General features: G+C 44.9%; 1 non-coding gene and 1 pseudogene across 1 annotated transcript; one reads left to right on the forward strand and one right to left on the reverse strand.

Annotated features, from left to right (window-relative positions):
* Positions 1–261: 261 nt before the first annotated feature.
* Positions 262–368, reverse strand: LOC125158079 (U6 spliceosomal RNA). Its single transcript, XR_007149187.1, has one exon. It is a non-coding gene; the product is annotated as a U6 spliceosomal RNA (small nuclear RNA).
* Positions 369–4,164: 3,796 nt separating this feature from the next.
* Positions 4,165–8,731, forward strand: LOC125157016 (nuclear RNA export factor 5-like; annotated as a pseudogene).
* Positions 8,732–16,368: the final 7,637 nt, after the last annotated feature.

Raw genomic sequence — 16,368 nt, forward strand, 5'->3', positions numbered from 1 at the left:
TCTCAGGTCTGGGTTTGGTATGTGGAGAGGGTCTTTTGGAGCCAGGGGGTTGTTGGAGATTAATGTTCTTGCGATTGATGTAAAGGTAGGAGAGTGGCAGAGAACCCAACATTATCCTTGAATCTTCACACCAACCACTCAGGCTAGATTGCATTATGCTCTTGGAAGTTTCCCAAGGCTTCCTTTATGCCCCAGCATGTGACTTATTCTGCCATGTTTCATGTCAGTTAAGTAAATAAATTGGTTAATAACATTTTTAAAAAATATACAGAATGCTTCACAAATTTGAGTGTCATCCTTGTTCAGGGGCCATGCTAATCTTCTCTGTATCATTTCAATTTTAGTATATGTGCTGCTGAAGCAAGCACTTGTTACTAACATTGTTTAAATCTAACTCATCTAACTGAATTTTTGTTTCCCTGTTTTAGCTATCACTCAGTGAGATGTGTTAAAATTTCCAGTTGTGATAGTGGATTTGTCCATTTTCCATTTACTTCTGTCAGTCTTAGGTGTTAATATACTGTACCCAATTCCAATGTGTGGGTTTCCCCCCACACATATTCAAGCAAGTCTCCTACACAAGCTGGGTGTCTTATAAGGTAACTCAATTCTGACACCATCTGCCTGGAGATGGCATCAGATTCCACAGGTTAAGGGCTCATTCCCACAAGGCTGCCCTGTACTTTAGATGCTAATCTCGAGTCCAAGTTGTTACCTGTGCTTCTGACACTCTGGCTATAAGTCAGAGGTTCCCACAACCCCTTCCTTGGGTTCGATTAATTAGCTAGAGTGGCTTACAGAACTCGGGAAACTTGTTTATTCACTACATCACTGGTTTATTACAAAGGATATGAAAGAATAGGAATTGACAGCCAGATGAAGGGATACATGGGGTGAGGCCCCAAACGCAGAAGCTTCTGTCCCCGTGAGGTTTGGGGCACGACACAGTGGCACGTGGAGGCATTCCGGTTTACCAACCTGGAATCTCTGAACCCGGTCCTTTGGGGTATTTCATGGAGGCTTAATTACATGGTCAGGATTAAATTGTTGGCCATCGGTGATTGGACTCAGTCTCCAGCCCCTTGCCTTCCCTAGAGGTCAGGGAAGTAGGACTGAAAGTTCTAACCCTCTAATCTCATGGTGGGTTCTTCTGGCAACCAACCCCCAACCTTAGGTGTTTTCCAAAAGTCATCTCACTAACATAAAAAAATACAGATTTATCATTTTCAACATAGAATATTCCAAGAATTTTCGGAGCTTTGTAGCAGGAGGGGCAAAAAGACCAATTAAGATGGGTATAGTAGCATACCCAATTAAGATGAGTATACTAGATTTCTGTTGGTTAATGTTTAAATTGCCATTTCCCCTAATTTTCTGTATCAATAAACTTTACATGTGTCTCTTCTAAGGTGCATTTGACGGAATTTTTATCTAGCCTGATGTTTGCCTTTCGATTTGGAATATTTCATCTGCTTACATGTAATGGCATTAACATACATAATTTGGCTTAAACATGTCATCCTAATATTTGCTTTATATTTATTTTTACCTGTTCTAATTTCCTTTTCCTTTCCTTTCTTTTGAGATAATCAATAAGGCCTAGGTTTGGTTTTCCTCATACCCCTGTAGGCTTGACAAACACAGAGCTTCGTGAATCTGTGACTTGATGTCTTTGGTCACTTTTTAAACTTCCTAACTATCATTTATTTAAATATATCTTCTGTACTGTTGCCTTTCCTTTTTATCTGGGACCAATTGAACATACGTTTTTATTATTTCCTACGACACCTTCAACTCTTGTCCTTTCTCTTTCAGGATCCTCCATCATTTTGTCTCACCAGGCTTAATGCTGGGTATTTCTTCAGACTAATTATTTGTTTATAGAATTCTCCATCCAGGTGGGTAACTTGCCTTTGACTCTTGAAACATAGCACCACACAGTCAGGGTAGATTCTGTTATTGATTTAGAGCTCAGGTTGGAGTAGGGTGTTATAGACAGTAATTAACTTGTGCCAGGTCACCCAGCCTGGAAATGTCAGAGCAGGAACTAAGATCTCAGAATGGAGCCTCTGCCCAACCCTTCTTTGTGTGCTTGTTCTCTCCCGGGCTGAGGATGCTCCCTACCTCTCATCTTCCAGGAAGCAGATCCACAGTGGAGGTTTCCAAACTTTAAGCATGTTGTTGTTATATTTCTTTTTAGATGAAAAAAGTCAACGATATTTCTTCATTACTCATAAAAGTTATCACAGGACTTTTCTCTGTTATTCAGGCCATTGATGTGTTTTCTACCTTGATTTGGTTTTAATTTTGCTGTTTTTATACCGTTCTTCCTGATTTCAGAGTACATTGATAGACATCATTCCTTTCAAAGAGGACCTAGATACCTGGGTGTTTCCCAAGGAAGTATGAAAGCTGATATAAGCATGGCATTTCTGGCATTCATCTTCATGAATACATGAACAAGAAGGAGAAGCAGCAATGGATGATACTTATGTACAACCCCAAATAAGATAGTGTTAAAAATAAATTCAAGTGAGTAAATTTTAAAGATATTATTGGATTTATTCAACAATCCGTGAATTAGGCAGCATGCCATCTAGCAAATGGAAAGAAGTTCCTAAGAGCTGGTCAAAATGGAAGACCTTTATAGGCAGAAAGCAACAGGACAAGGAAATTACTGACAAATAGTGGATTGTTTCAGACAAGGTGACCTTCCTTTTGGGGGATGGCAGGGGCCTATTAAGCAGATTACCTCACTAGTACTGACCAGAAGATGCCAGACTGACTAGTTAAGATTACATTCCTGAGAGAGGCTGAAACTGCAATTAGGTTAGGTATTAAGTCAATGAGGTGACCTGTATTAGGTGTAATCACCTGAAATTAGGTGACACAAGCTTAGCATTAGTGACTCCATTTGGGGCCTGTTGTCTCTTCTTTAACAATGTTAAGTGATCAGTTATCATGGTTGATTTGTACTAGGCAGTGGAATACGTAACCCTGTAGTTAACTATATCTTTTTTTTTTCCTACAACATGACAGAGTGTAGGCATTAATTAATGGTTGAGCAATCTTAATGGTAGTCTTGGTATTCGTGGGGCAAAAGTGTAGAAATCATTTTTAGAACTCATGGATTTCTTCTTTCTCTCCACTTCCCCACAGCATCCACTAAGCCAATGAACTGTACCATAGGAGGGGCCAGAGGCATTATTAAAGTTTTGTCCATGCTAATGTGGACATAAGGAAAGAAAGAATTACTCCATGGAGATAAATGAGGGTGAATGGGCAAGATGGAACCATGGGAGTAGGTTCAAGATCACAGTTCTGGCAAGACATATGGAATGTGCAGGAGAGACAGGTCAGGGCAGCTGTGATGGTCTTGTGTAGAGATGCTAGATTATTTTGCTGGGAACAGGTGAGATTTGTAACGTGTCTCTTTCTTTCTTTCTTTCTTTCTTTCTTTTTTTTTATTTCTTCTAGGAGTTATCTGCCTCGGTCACCTAAGGGTAGGTTCAGAGAAATGATGTAAAGGGATAAGAGTAGAGGATGGCTAAAAGCAAAGGTGAAAACTGCACCCAAGGCGATGGAGCAACTTTCCACTGGATGTCTCAGCTTGGCTCAAGATGAGTGCGGGAGATGGAGGTCGAGTCTCTGGAGACTTTATCTGAGGGGCAATCAGGGTCTTCGTGAGGTAGAATCTCCTGGAAATTTATAAAAGGAAGATCACGTCTAATATCTTAAGTGTTTATTTGGAGGAGAGCTTTGAATGGAGAGAAAGGGAATTTAATAAATCCCTATTTGGGGGAGCACCTGGGTGGCTAATGTCAGTTGAGTGTCCAACTTTGGCTCAGGTCATGGCCTCACAGTTCACGAGTTCAAACCCTACATCGGGCTTACTACTGTCAGCACAGAGCCGGCTTTGGATCCTCTGTCCCCCTCTCTCTGCCCCTGATCCACTTGAGCATGCTTTCTCTCTCTCTCAAAAAAAATAAATAAAACAATAAAAATAAAGAAATCCATATTTGGTACAAAATATGAAATTATGTCAATGATCCTTTTTTTTAGCACTTTCTTTTCAAGCTCAGTAGGTGGTTGGAAAAGGATCTGTTCTCTAGTCTTAATTCTATGTTGCCACTCTTCTCTCCTATCCTCTCTTTTACCCCCTACATGCCCTATGGAAGAAAGTATGACAATACATGGCTACTGATTTCAATCCTGAGCCATTGCAGTGTACCCTTCACCCCTTTTGATGTATAAGAGAATGCTGAAGCCAGAGGAGTGGGCACAGGGAAGGGGGAGAGCTGGTTCTCCAGCACTTTTTCTGTTGCTTCTGCCACCTGTAGTTCCACTATGTGAAAACACAGGCCTAGAACTTTGTCCAGGATGCTGACACTGCCTCTGCATTGAAGGGTGTCAGCTCTAAGATGTGTAACGAGGAGAACCAGAAGGTTTGTGTCAAGGACATTACCTGTACCTAGTCCTGGGGAAGGAGGACAGGCCAGGGGTTAGCTGTCTTCTTTAGAATGAGAGTTCCTAGTGCTTACCCCACCCCTCCTTTCTGTAGATATCTCTTTGTCAGTCATTCTGCTGTACCCTACTCTGTGTGGTATGAGTTGGAGCCAGAAGAAATGGAACATCTAAAGGTAATGCAGACTCAAGGCCCATTGTGTGTTCATACCCAGACCTACCTCTTCTTCCTCCAGCCCCCGATTTCCCTATCCCCACCAGAGCCTCACAGTGGCTCTCTCCATCTCTCTCTGCAGCTGACCATGAACAAACACTATGATGTCTCCCAGCAAACTCTTGACCTCCAGAGGCTCTGCTTTGACCCAGGTACAGTTGACAGCAGTAATGCTAGGGCAGGGATCTGCCTGGGAGGGAGACTTAAAGGATGACAATGTGGGGAGGGGTTGGTACTGGCCCTGGACCCCTCTCAGCCTTCCTATTGCCTCTTCTCAGATTGTTGAAGACTTGGTGGGCCATGATATTGATATAATCCTGAATTCAAGAAAATGCATGGCTGCCACCCTGAAGATCATTGAAAAGAGTTCCCCCTGATGTGAGGCCTTATGCCCAGTGCTGTTTTTATGGTAGAGGATGGTACGAATGGTGTGGAGGGAAGACTTGTTTCTGAGGCCCTAGATAGTAACTGTCACTCTAACTCCTCACAAAAAGCTGTTGTCCTTGAACTCGATCAACAACAAACTGTACAGGCTGGATGGCCTGTCTGACATTATACAGATGGTCCCCACAGTCAAGATCCTGAAGCTCTCCAAGAATGAGGTGGGAAGAGGGAGCCAGATCAAAGTTGGGGTTGACGGTGGGTGGTAGTGTTTATCAGTGATGACAAGAGGCAGGAGAAGGTACCTGTGTGGAAAAGTGGGGGCTGGGGGTGCAGGGGCCCACATGTCTCTCTTTCCCTGGGACTCGTTTCCAGCTTCCTCCCTATATTTCTCAGCAGACGTCAGCCTGAGAGCTGGACAAAGTGAGGGAGCTGTGGCTAGAAGGGAATCTGTGACACCTTTCCTGGGGACCTCTGCCCCTGGGAGCATGAGCTACCTGACAGTGCCCATCTGCAGGAGGCAGCAGCTATGAGGAGGACCATGTGCCCTGACTTCTCTACTCTCTCTCTCACCTGTGCTTAGAGGTCTCCTTTCCTTCCTGTGACCTGCTTACCTGTTTTCCTGGTCTGGGGTCTGTTTCTTACCCTTCTGCACTTAGCTTTCCCTAACATACTGCTATGTTCTGACTGTGTCCCCCACCTCACCGCATTCATTTGTTGAAATCCTGACACCCAAAGACGATAGTATCAAGAGGTGGTTTTTTGGGAGGTGCTAAGGTCATGAGGGTGCAACCTTCCTGAATGGAATGAGTACCATTATATAAAAGGCTCCAGAGAGATCCCTAACACCTTGTACCATGTGAGGACACAGCAAAACGATGCCAGGAATGAACCAGGAAGAGGGCCCTCACAAGAAAGCGACCATGCTGGTGACTTGATCTAGACTTTCCAGCCTACAGAGTGGATAGCAGAAAATTACTGTCATTTATCAGATACCAGCTTGGTAGTATTTTGTTATAGCAGCCTGAACAGACTAAGACACATGCCTTCCCATGAGTGTGTTCCAGGAAGCGGGGCTCCATCTCCTCTCCAGAACCAGAGTGACCACTTTGGGCCAGGTGGTGGTGCCTGGTACTGAGAATGGCCCTCAACCCCAGGGCTTCATGCTGAGACAGGCCTTCCTACTCCCTGCTGAGATGGTGCTTCCCTCCCTTGTTCTGAGAGGGACCCTCTTTTCCTTGAACCAAATGTGTCCCCTCCTCCAATTCCAGGATGCCATAGTGGCTTTTCCTGCCCATGCTGAGGGCTGAGGTCTTGGGGGGCTGCCATCATGACATCCGTTCCTATGACCCAATGCCAGGAGCTGGGCCCTCCTTGAGACAAACCAGGGTTCCCTGAGTCAGGGGGCCAGAAGTGGGAGACTGCTAGGGAGCAGAGGACTTCCTGAGGCAGGAATGGAAGTCAGAGAGCAGAGGTGTTTGAGGAGACAGATGGAGAGGCTTCTCAGAGGCACTGTTCCCTCCCCACCCCCACACATGTCACATCATCCAAACCGGCCCTTCAGAGGATCCATGGGTAGCCCAACGAATATAATCCCTCAGGCAAGGAACCGACTGAGGCAGACACAGGTGCACTGGGACCATCAGGAGGGAAGGCGGTGATCATAAGAGGGGACCGCAGACCCTCAGCTTCATGCTGACCTGGGACTTGACCCTCTACTCCTTCTGGGGATGGTCGCCTGCCCTTGTGGCTGCCTCGTTCCCCATGCCCAGCTCAGACTGAGTTCACACAGGTGACAAACCTTCAACCAGCACCCATCCAGTGGGCCCCCAGACCAACACCTGCATGTTTTTCATTCCTACCTTGGGTGCCAGGGTGTTAGGGAAACAGGCTGTGGGGTTTGATGGTTCTCACCCTAAATCCTTACCTTTCAAACTTGGACCTATTACCTAACCTCTCATTTTCCTCATTTGCAGAAGGGGCCCAATAATATCCATCTCTTGGGCAGCTGTGAAAATTGAATCAAATGAACTTGTGGAGTGGCTGTCACAGAGTCTGCACATAGTAACATTCCTGTCACTGAGAGCAGATCGCTCCTATTGTTGCTCTCCCAATTCCTGACACCTCGATTCCCAGGAACTTTTGTCCCCTTCAGCATGAGTATCATGTAAGATCCTGACTGGGGAATGCTGTGTGAGTGTGTCAAGCATGTGCAACTCTAAGGGGGTATTGTTTGTTGTTGAAGTGGAAAGAAATTCTCAGGGTTCTGTTCATAACCTATTTTCCCTCTCCCCCCACCAAGTGTCATTGACATATAAGTGACATTCAACCACATTCACTTATTGTACCTTGTATCTGTACCTTCACCCAGACTTTCACTGCTACCCCTGTCAGCAATTCCAAGTGAGTGCTGTGTTTTGGGTGGCACTCCCAGCCCAGCCTTGGTTCAGGGGTGTGGGAATGTGGTTGTGTAGCCCTTGGGATTTTATCAATATTGCTGAAAGCCATCAGGTAGATCCAAGGAGTCTAGCCTAGTGGTAAGGGCATGGGCTCTGGAATCGGAATATGGGTTCTCTTCCAGACCCCAACACCCACTAGCTGTGCGACCTTGGTCAAGTCATAGGACCCCTCTGTGACCCAGTGTCTTCCTCTGAAAATGAGGATTATACAGTCCACTCCTTGGGCTGTTTTACAGACGAAATGAGAGTATAAAACCATCTCTGAGGTGCAGTTAAGCCTCCTAATCTAGCGAAACTGGTAGATAATCTCTCCAAAGGTGGTCTCTGTGGCAGGGGTAGAGGTATCAGCCAAGCAATCTGGGGGGGGGGGTGGAGCAGGCACAGTAGGGGTATGAAAGGAATGTAGTTGCTGAGTGGCAGTGGAAGCAGGACGTTGTTGAGGGAGTGGGGCTGCCTATGTGTCCAGCTGTCCCAGGGCTCATGTTGGCCTAGTGTATGCATCGTGAATGATAACTCTGTTTGTGAGGGACGTCAGCCCTAAGGAGACCCAGAACACATTCTCTATCCCAGTTCCCACACCTTCCTGAAGCTTCTTGACCACCTTCTCTCAGGAGCAGCAGGAATGATGCACTTTTTCACCACCCAGTCTGGGATGAACCTCCAGTGGTCTAAGAAGTGAGTGGTCAGGCGGCATGCAGATAGGAGCTGGCAGGAGCCAAGAAGGGAATAATGGGAACTTGCAAGTAATTGTTTTGCTTGGTTATTTCACTCATTGTCACCCTGAACATTCCTGTCTCCATACACATTAAATTACCTAGTTGTTTTGAACAGGTTTACAATTATGTTGGCCTCATTCCTTTATTGACAGATGTTTTGGTTTCAGGAGTTTTCCCAGTACACACTGACACAGGGCTCATTCTACTGCATATGTTGCAGTAAATGTGGAGCCATATTTTCCTTGCATAGATTGGGAAATGGCAGCCCTAATGGATGTCATCTGACTTTTCTCTACCCCAGGGGACTTTGTGACAACCACTGGGACCACACTGGTTCTCACTTGGCCCAAAGTGAGGTCCAGGTATTCAGGCCAAGTGAGTGGAGACTGGGTGACCTGGGGATGCGACTCAGGGCTCATGGCTCTGCTGATCTCCCACCTTCCTCCCTTTACTTCCTCCAGGCCAAGCACACGATTCCAGAGGAGGCCCTCACCTAAGCTGATTCAGGATGGTGAGAACACAGCCCTGACAAGAAACTCTTGGATGTGGTCATCTTTGTAGTGTTTCTCCTCCGGTCTTAGTATAACCCTGTGAAAGAGCAGGAGGTCTGCTTGGGGTTGGGAAGCCAACAGTTAACTGACACTAATCCACCCAAAGGGCTAGTTGTTGTGCATATTTGTCTCACTCAGAATTCCTGATTCTTTTGATAATAAAGAATGATGTTGCCTGTTACGTCAAATCCCTGCAAAATCCATTTTGAGGCAGGCATTTTTTGTACTACAGGCAAAGGTAAAGTCAGAGAGGGTCAGAGACTCCTTGAGAACAGCGGGGTAGGGTCTCAAATCCTGGACCCCCTAAATCCCAGGCTGTGTGTGTGCTCCCTAGGGCCACGTAGCTGTCGAGGTGGGGAATGTTACCCTGGTAAACCTGGAGATGGTGTTCTGTGCCCCTAGCATATGACTAAAATGTTTTTATACAGAGAACAGTATAATTGCTTAGCCATACAAATGAACTTAGATACCTTTTGTGGGGCGGGAGGGAAATGGCATTAAAGAGCACATGAAAACCTGGGAACTAAAAATTACCCATATACATGGATGACATAGGATAAATGTCCTTGATATCGAAAGAAATCAATAAAGAGATCATAAATTGATATTAACCTAGAATTGTTATTAAAAGCAATAAGAGTGTCCAACCAATCTATGAAAAGCTATACAACCACGATAACTATAAAAATGTAACTGCAAACATTAGATGAGATACTAAATGAGAAAAGAAAGCTGAAGATTGTTATTTTCAGTAAAATACACACACACACACACACACACACAGAGAGAGAGAGAGAGAGAGAGAGAGGAGTCTATATCGATAGGTTGTGTATAGGCAATGTATAAAGTCATTACTTATAAAAGTCAGGTCAGGTATACACAATGTGGAGATGACCTATCTCTGAGAGGTAGGCATTTCCGTCTTTACCTCAGAGTCCCTTCCACTCCTTTGCTGGTGTGCAGGGAAACTTTCAAAGACTGCAGGGTTTGAAACTCATTTGTATGGGGAAAACTCTTCAGGGTTAGTTCTGGGAGGTTCCACAGGTAGACCTTCCTTGATAACCCAGGAGAAAAGGGAAAAGAGGTGGGTTTAGATGGAGGGTGAATGTTGGTGGCCCTTGAAGGGGGAAGGAGCTGATGAGGACTTAGCTCTTTAGCCCCATAGCTCCAGGGCAGCCCTCAGGTTGTGGCTGTCTTCAGTTGAAAACCAAGAGTGCTCTTGGGTCAGAACCTTCCCAGGGTCATGAGGGGATGGGCACAGGAAATGGTACCCAGAGAGCCTTGTGCTTCTCTACTTCACTTTTATTCTCTGTCTTGACTTTTTGTATTCCCCACCCTCAGCTGAGTTCATCTGTAACTTTGTACTGTCTGGCAGTTAATCCCCACTTCTATCATTCACACTTTGGCTGGGTGGTAGGAATAATTAAAGCAAGTATACTAACAACAATAATAAAAGATACCAACAATTATAGCACATATAGTGGATAAATTACTTGGTCAAGATCATGGAAGTACTGGTTCCCAGCATCAAATGCAGGTCTTTCTGACCCAAAAGCCCCTGCCCTAACCCCTGTGTATACATTGAGTGTTCTTCTGTGTTAGGCTGGAGGCCAGCACAGGGGAGGGAAGTCACCCAAGGTCCTGTGGTCAGTGATGGGTCTGGCAACTGGGACACATGCTTGATGACTCCCATCTTCTATAGTTGACCTGTTACTATTATTATTTCTCCCATATTATTTCTTCTTCCTGAAGGTTCAGTAAAAAATTGTTTCATCCATGTCAAAGTAGAAGGAAACTAAGGAGACAGGAAAGCATGAAGGGAATAGGAAATGATGAAATGGGACCAAAGTTCACTTCTTGCTGCTACATTTCCAGATAATGTTTCAAATCTTCTACTTTATGGGCAGAGGAGGCAGTGTGGTCCAGAAGTAATACACCTCAAGTCCTGCTACATGCCAGACATTCTTTGAGGTTTTCTCCCTTTCTTCTTACAAGTCTGGAAGTAGGCACCCTTAGTCCCATTTTACAGATGACCAACCTCAGACTCGCAGAGCTGTGTAAATGTTCCAGAATCAAACATCTACCCCTTGCCATCTGCACAGGCCAACCAGAAGTCTCCCATTTGGGTGATGGATTTTGAGGCCTTAAGGACTTATAGTGGGAAACTCTCCTGATATAGAAACTGGGCGGTGTCACGTCCTCATTTGGCATGAAGATGATGGTGGGGATGAAATCTTGCACCATGAGTCATGAGCCAAGAGGCCTGGCTATGGGGGCCACATAGACTGGCTGATTCTTGGGGTGTTGAATTGGACCCAGGAAGCAGCACAAATGGTTGCCTTTTGGAAAGGGAACCTGAACTATAGGATATTAACATGGACAACTACTATATGAAAGGTGTTTTACAGTTCATCTCATTGAATCCCAACTACTCTATGCGAGACCAATACTTACCAATGATCAGGGAACAGACATTAAAAGTTAAGTAACAAAATCCAAGAAACGGTATTGTAATTAAATTCTTTAATACACAAAGATTAGGTTCTTCCCTGTTTGTCCTATGAGCCATCATTCCACATCTCGGAAGGCATTATTATTCACTTGTTCTTGTTCAAACAGTGCACGGAAATACTTTTAAAATACGAAAACTCATTAAAAATAATCAAATGTTGTCTGCACAGCAAACATTAAAAGGCATGTGAAAAGCTGGGGTAGATCATTTCTAACCTACCTTCAGACACTTGTTTACGTATTCAATGTACAAAATATTCTTAAACAATAGAGATAGGTCAATGATACCAAGAGTGGATGCACATAAGAAGGAACATAAATTCTTAATAATCACGTGAAAACATGCTACTCTAAATAAGTAAATAAGTAGAAAATAAACCATATCAAGTGAAACAGGGATATCACAATGTATAAAGCAAAATATGACCCCACTTCTGCAAAAAGTATATATCAACATAGGTGTATAGGTATGAGTGTGATTAAATAGATTAGTGCAATACATACAGAGAAAAATTTGGGAAATAGGCACCGCTAAGTTAACAGAGACTATCTTTGTGTTACAGTGAGCAAAAGGTAGGGACAGAAGGGAGCGACATAACAATTTCCGCTTTTAAATATGCATTTTATATGTTTCTCGTATGTGTCAGACAAAGAGAAGTATTAACTGGCAATCTGGCAAAGTATGGGGATAAAGTTTTGTGAAACAGGCATATCAGCAACTGAGTCACAAGATAATAGTGTAGCTATATGTTTGTTTAGCAACTTAGAAACCTGTTCATATCCTGTAGAATGCAAATAGTATGCTAAATAGATGTCTATGATAATTCACTGTGTATGCATTGTTGGGGAGAGAGATATGCTTATTTTATAAATTTTCATTTTTATAGTGTCTGAAATATGGAAACATTGAATAAAATATCAAAAACATAAAATAATTGCGAGGTGATTACAAATATGATACATATTCATGGCCTTGGAAGCAGATCAAAACAATTTATTTGACAGTTTTCTGTATGCATATGTGTTCGTGTATGTTTCTTTGTTTCAAACTTCTCCACACCAATTATTCATATACTAAGTCATGCAACTTTCTACTTAGTTCACTGAGGGGCTGGGTTTCCCGACCAGAGCTTAAGGATCCCAGGATGGCAATGAAAGTAGAAGGATTGGTGCCAGTGAGTAGAAAAGTCTAGAAATCTTGGCCTATATTATGGTATCTATTCACCTTCCTCCCTCACCACCAATACCACAGCCCTTTCCATCCCCTATCCTTTGCCAATCTCCATAGTTGAGACTTTCACACCTGCATTGCTGGCTCCGGTCATCAGGTAGCACTGTTCTCCATTTTCTAAAGCTCCCCTCCCCTGCCACCCTGGGCCCTTTTTATAAACAGAAACAAAATGTTTCTTCAAAGCACATTACAGAATGACAAGTACGGTATGATACAAATTCTTTATGAAAACTTTATATGTGCATAAAAAGACCAAAATGCATGGTTTTGCTTCCTGTTTATGCCTACATCTACATCTAATTAATTACCTAACCAATTAATTAATTAATTCTATATTGGGTGTCTACTATGTGCCAGACACTATCAGTCTAAGACTACATCTGCATCGTAACCTTACCTCTCTTCATCTCCAGACCTGCATTGTTGGAAATGCCCACAGGATCAGCCTGGATGTTAGTGCCCACCCCATAAGGTATGATCTCCATTCCAAGCAAGATCAGTACAAGCTTGACCCCCGAGTCCTAGAAACCCACCATCCAAATGGGAAATTATAGGGTTGAGTGGGAGAGGTTGTAACCTGACAAAAGGTGCCACCTTACAACTCACACATCTGTACTCTTGCATAGGACTAGCAGACTATAACCTTCTCCTGATTAAACTTCACTCATAAAGAGTAAAGGATGAGTTGGAGGTTTTACTTCCCCTTTAGTCTTTTGCTCTGTTAGAATGGTACATTTTGGAATTGGCTTTATGTCTGTCATATCCCTAGGAGGGTGGTTCCACCCATTTAGTCATCTGACAGGTCGATCTGAGATGACATGGAGTTTCTGCTTCATGTAAGACCTTCTCTGTCAGTTATGGGGGTCTAGATCCATATCCATGGAACACAGAAAATAATAGATACCAAGTTCTCAAAGACAAGCACAGGACAAAGATTCTGGTCTGAACATCTAACTCTCCTGATTTAGTAAAATGGTTTTTACAGATTTCTCACATGATGGTTCCTCAGAGTTCCTCTAACACCTGACACTCATGTGACCCTTTTCCATCTCCTCTCCCTCCTGTCCACAAAGGCACACACAGTGAAATTCCTCTATAAGCTAGCAGTGAAGAAAACTTTTTAAAATATGATTTCAAACCCAGAAGTAATAAGAGAAAACAGTGATACACTTGATTTCATTAAAAATTGCACAGCAAAAAAAAAAAAAAGTTAGAGAGGGAGGGAGCCAAACCATAAGAGACTCTTAATAACTGAGAATAGGGGAGAAGGCGGTGGCATAGGAGGATACTGGGCTCACCACGTCCTGCTGATCACTTAGATTCCACCCACATCTGCCTAAATAATCCAGAAAACCGCCAGAAGACTAGCAGAAAGGACTCTCCAGAGCCAAGCATACACAAGAGGCCCACGGAAGAGGGTAGGAAGGGCAGAGAGGTGGTGCGCACTACACAGACTGGCGGGAGGGAGCCAGGCAGTGGAGGGGCAGCCCGCCAGGCAAGGCAGAGCCCCCAAAGTCTGGCTTGCAAAAGTGTAGGGGCCAGACTCTGTGAGTTCTGACGGCCAGCAGGACTTAACATCTGGAATGTTAAAAGTCAACAGCTCTGCTCGGAAAGTGGGAGGGTGAGAGGAAACCGGGAGGGAGACGTGTTGAGCCCCAGAAGACAGAGCTCAGCTGGGCGGGGAACAAAGGCATTGGCCAGCACCATCTCCCTCTCTTATCCCCCAACCCAAATCCCAAAGGGAACCAGTTCCCGTCACTGAACTTTCTTGCACCATGCAAACACCGAACACTATGCCTCTGTGGATCCATCCCTCTGACGGGTCTGCCTCCATCCTGGTGCTTCAGGGCCCCTCCCACAGGGGACCACTGATGGCAAAGTGAGCTAAGCCTGTCCCTCATGCCCCTGTGCACCTTTTGGATCCACCCCGGCTAATACGCCAGATTCCACCAAAGCAGCACCACAAGCCTGGCAGTGTGCAAGTAGCCCAGACAGGGGCCACATCACTACACAGTGATTCCTGCCCCTAAGAGAGGGGAAGATAAGGTACACATCAGTCTGTGGCCCCAGCAGTGGGCTGGGGATAGACATCTGGTGTGACTGCGGCCACACCCACCAACATAAGTTACTCCAGACAGCACAAGGGAAGTGCCCTGCAGTTCTGAGCCACTCCAAGGACTGTCCAAAATGATGAAACGGAAGAATTCTCCTCAAAAGAAACTCCAGGAAGTAGTGACAGCTAACAAATTGATCAAGAATGATTTAAGTCCTATAATGGACCATGAATTTAGAAAAAATAGTCATAAAATTAATCGCTGGGATTGAAATAAGTATATAAGGCAGCAGAGTCTCTATTACTACAGATATAAAGGGACTAGGAAACAGTCATGAGGAGCTGAAAAATGCTATAAATGAGGTGCAGAATGAAATGGAGGCGAGGGGAAGATGGCGGCGTAGGAGGACGCTGAGCTCACTGCGTCCTGCGGATCACTTAGATTCCACCCACACCTGCCTAAATAACCCAGAAAATCACCAGAAGACTAGCAGAATGGATTCTCCGGAGGCAAGCGTAGATGAGATGTCCAAGGAAGAAGGTAGGAAGGGCGGAGAGGTAGTGCACGCTACACGGACTGGCGGGAGGGAGCCGAGGCAGAGGGGCAGCCCACCGGCCAAGCAGAGACCCCAGCTCTGGCTTGCAAAAGCAGAGGGGCTGGACAGAGTGTGTTCTGACAGCAAGCAGGACTTAACATCTGGAAGGTTATAAGTTAACAGCTCTGCTCAGAGAACGGGAAGGCTGGAGGACAACGGTAGGGAGAGTTTTTGAGCCCTGGACGACAGAGCGCAGCTTGGCGGGGAACAAAGGCGCTCGCCAGTGCCATCTCGCTCCCCTATCCCCCAGCCAAAATCCCAAAGGGAACCAGTTCCTGCGAAGGAACTTGCTTGCACCACGCAAACACCAAATGCTGTGCTTCTGTGGATCCATCCCTCGGGGGGTCTGACTGCCTCCAGGTGCTGCAGGGCCCCTCCCAAAGCGGATTTCGGAAGGAAAAGTGAGCTGAGCCTGTCCCTCCCACCCCTGTGCACCTTGCTGATCCACCCCAGCTAATACGCCAGATCCCGAGCACCACAAGCCTGGCAGTGTGCAAGTAGCCCAGATGGGCCACGCCACCCCACAGTGAATCCTGCCCCTAGGAGAGGGAAAGAGAAGGCACACACCAGTCTGACTGTGGCCCCAGCGGTGGGCTGGGGGGGGCAGACATCAGGTCTGACTGTGGCCCCATCCACCAACGCAAGTTATTCAAGAGAGCACAGGGGTAGTGCCCCGCAGTCCTGCACCACTCAGGGACTATCAAAAATGACGAAACAGGAGAATTCCCCTCAAAAAAAAAAGTCCCGGAAATAACGACAGCTAATGAACTGATCAAAAACGATTTAACCAATATAAAAGAAAGTGAATTTAGAATTATAGTCATAAAATTAATCGCTGGGCTTGAAAACAGTATAAAGGACAGCAGAGAATCTGTTGTTACAGAGATCAAGGGACTAAGGAACAGACAGGAGGAGCTAAAAAATGCTATTAATGATCTGCAAAATAAAATGGAGACAACCACGGTTCAGATTGAAGAGGCAGAGGAGAGAATAGGTGAACTAGAGATAAAATTATGGAAAAAGAAGAATCTGAGAAAAAGAGAGATAAAAATTCCAGGACTATAAGGGGAAAATTAGAGACCTAAGTGAGGCACTAAAGAGGAATAATCTACGCATAATTGGTATTCCAGAGGAGGAAGAGAGACGGAAAGGTGCGGAAGGTATACTTGAAGAAATAATAGCTGAGAACCTC

This window comes from Prionailurus viverrinus, chromosome X (genome assembly GCF_022837055.1).
Source record: "Prionailurus viverrinus isolate Anna chromosome X, UM_Priviv_1.0, whole genome shotgun sequence".
In the NCBI taxonomy this organism is placed as follows: domain Eukaryota; kingdom Metazoa; phylum Chordata; class Mammalia; order Carnivora; family Felidae; genus Prionailurus; species Prionailurus viverrinus.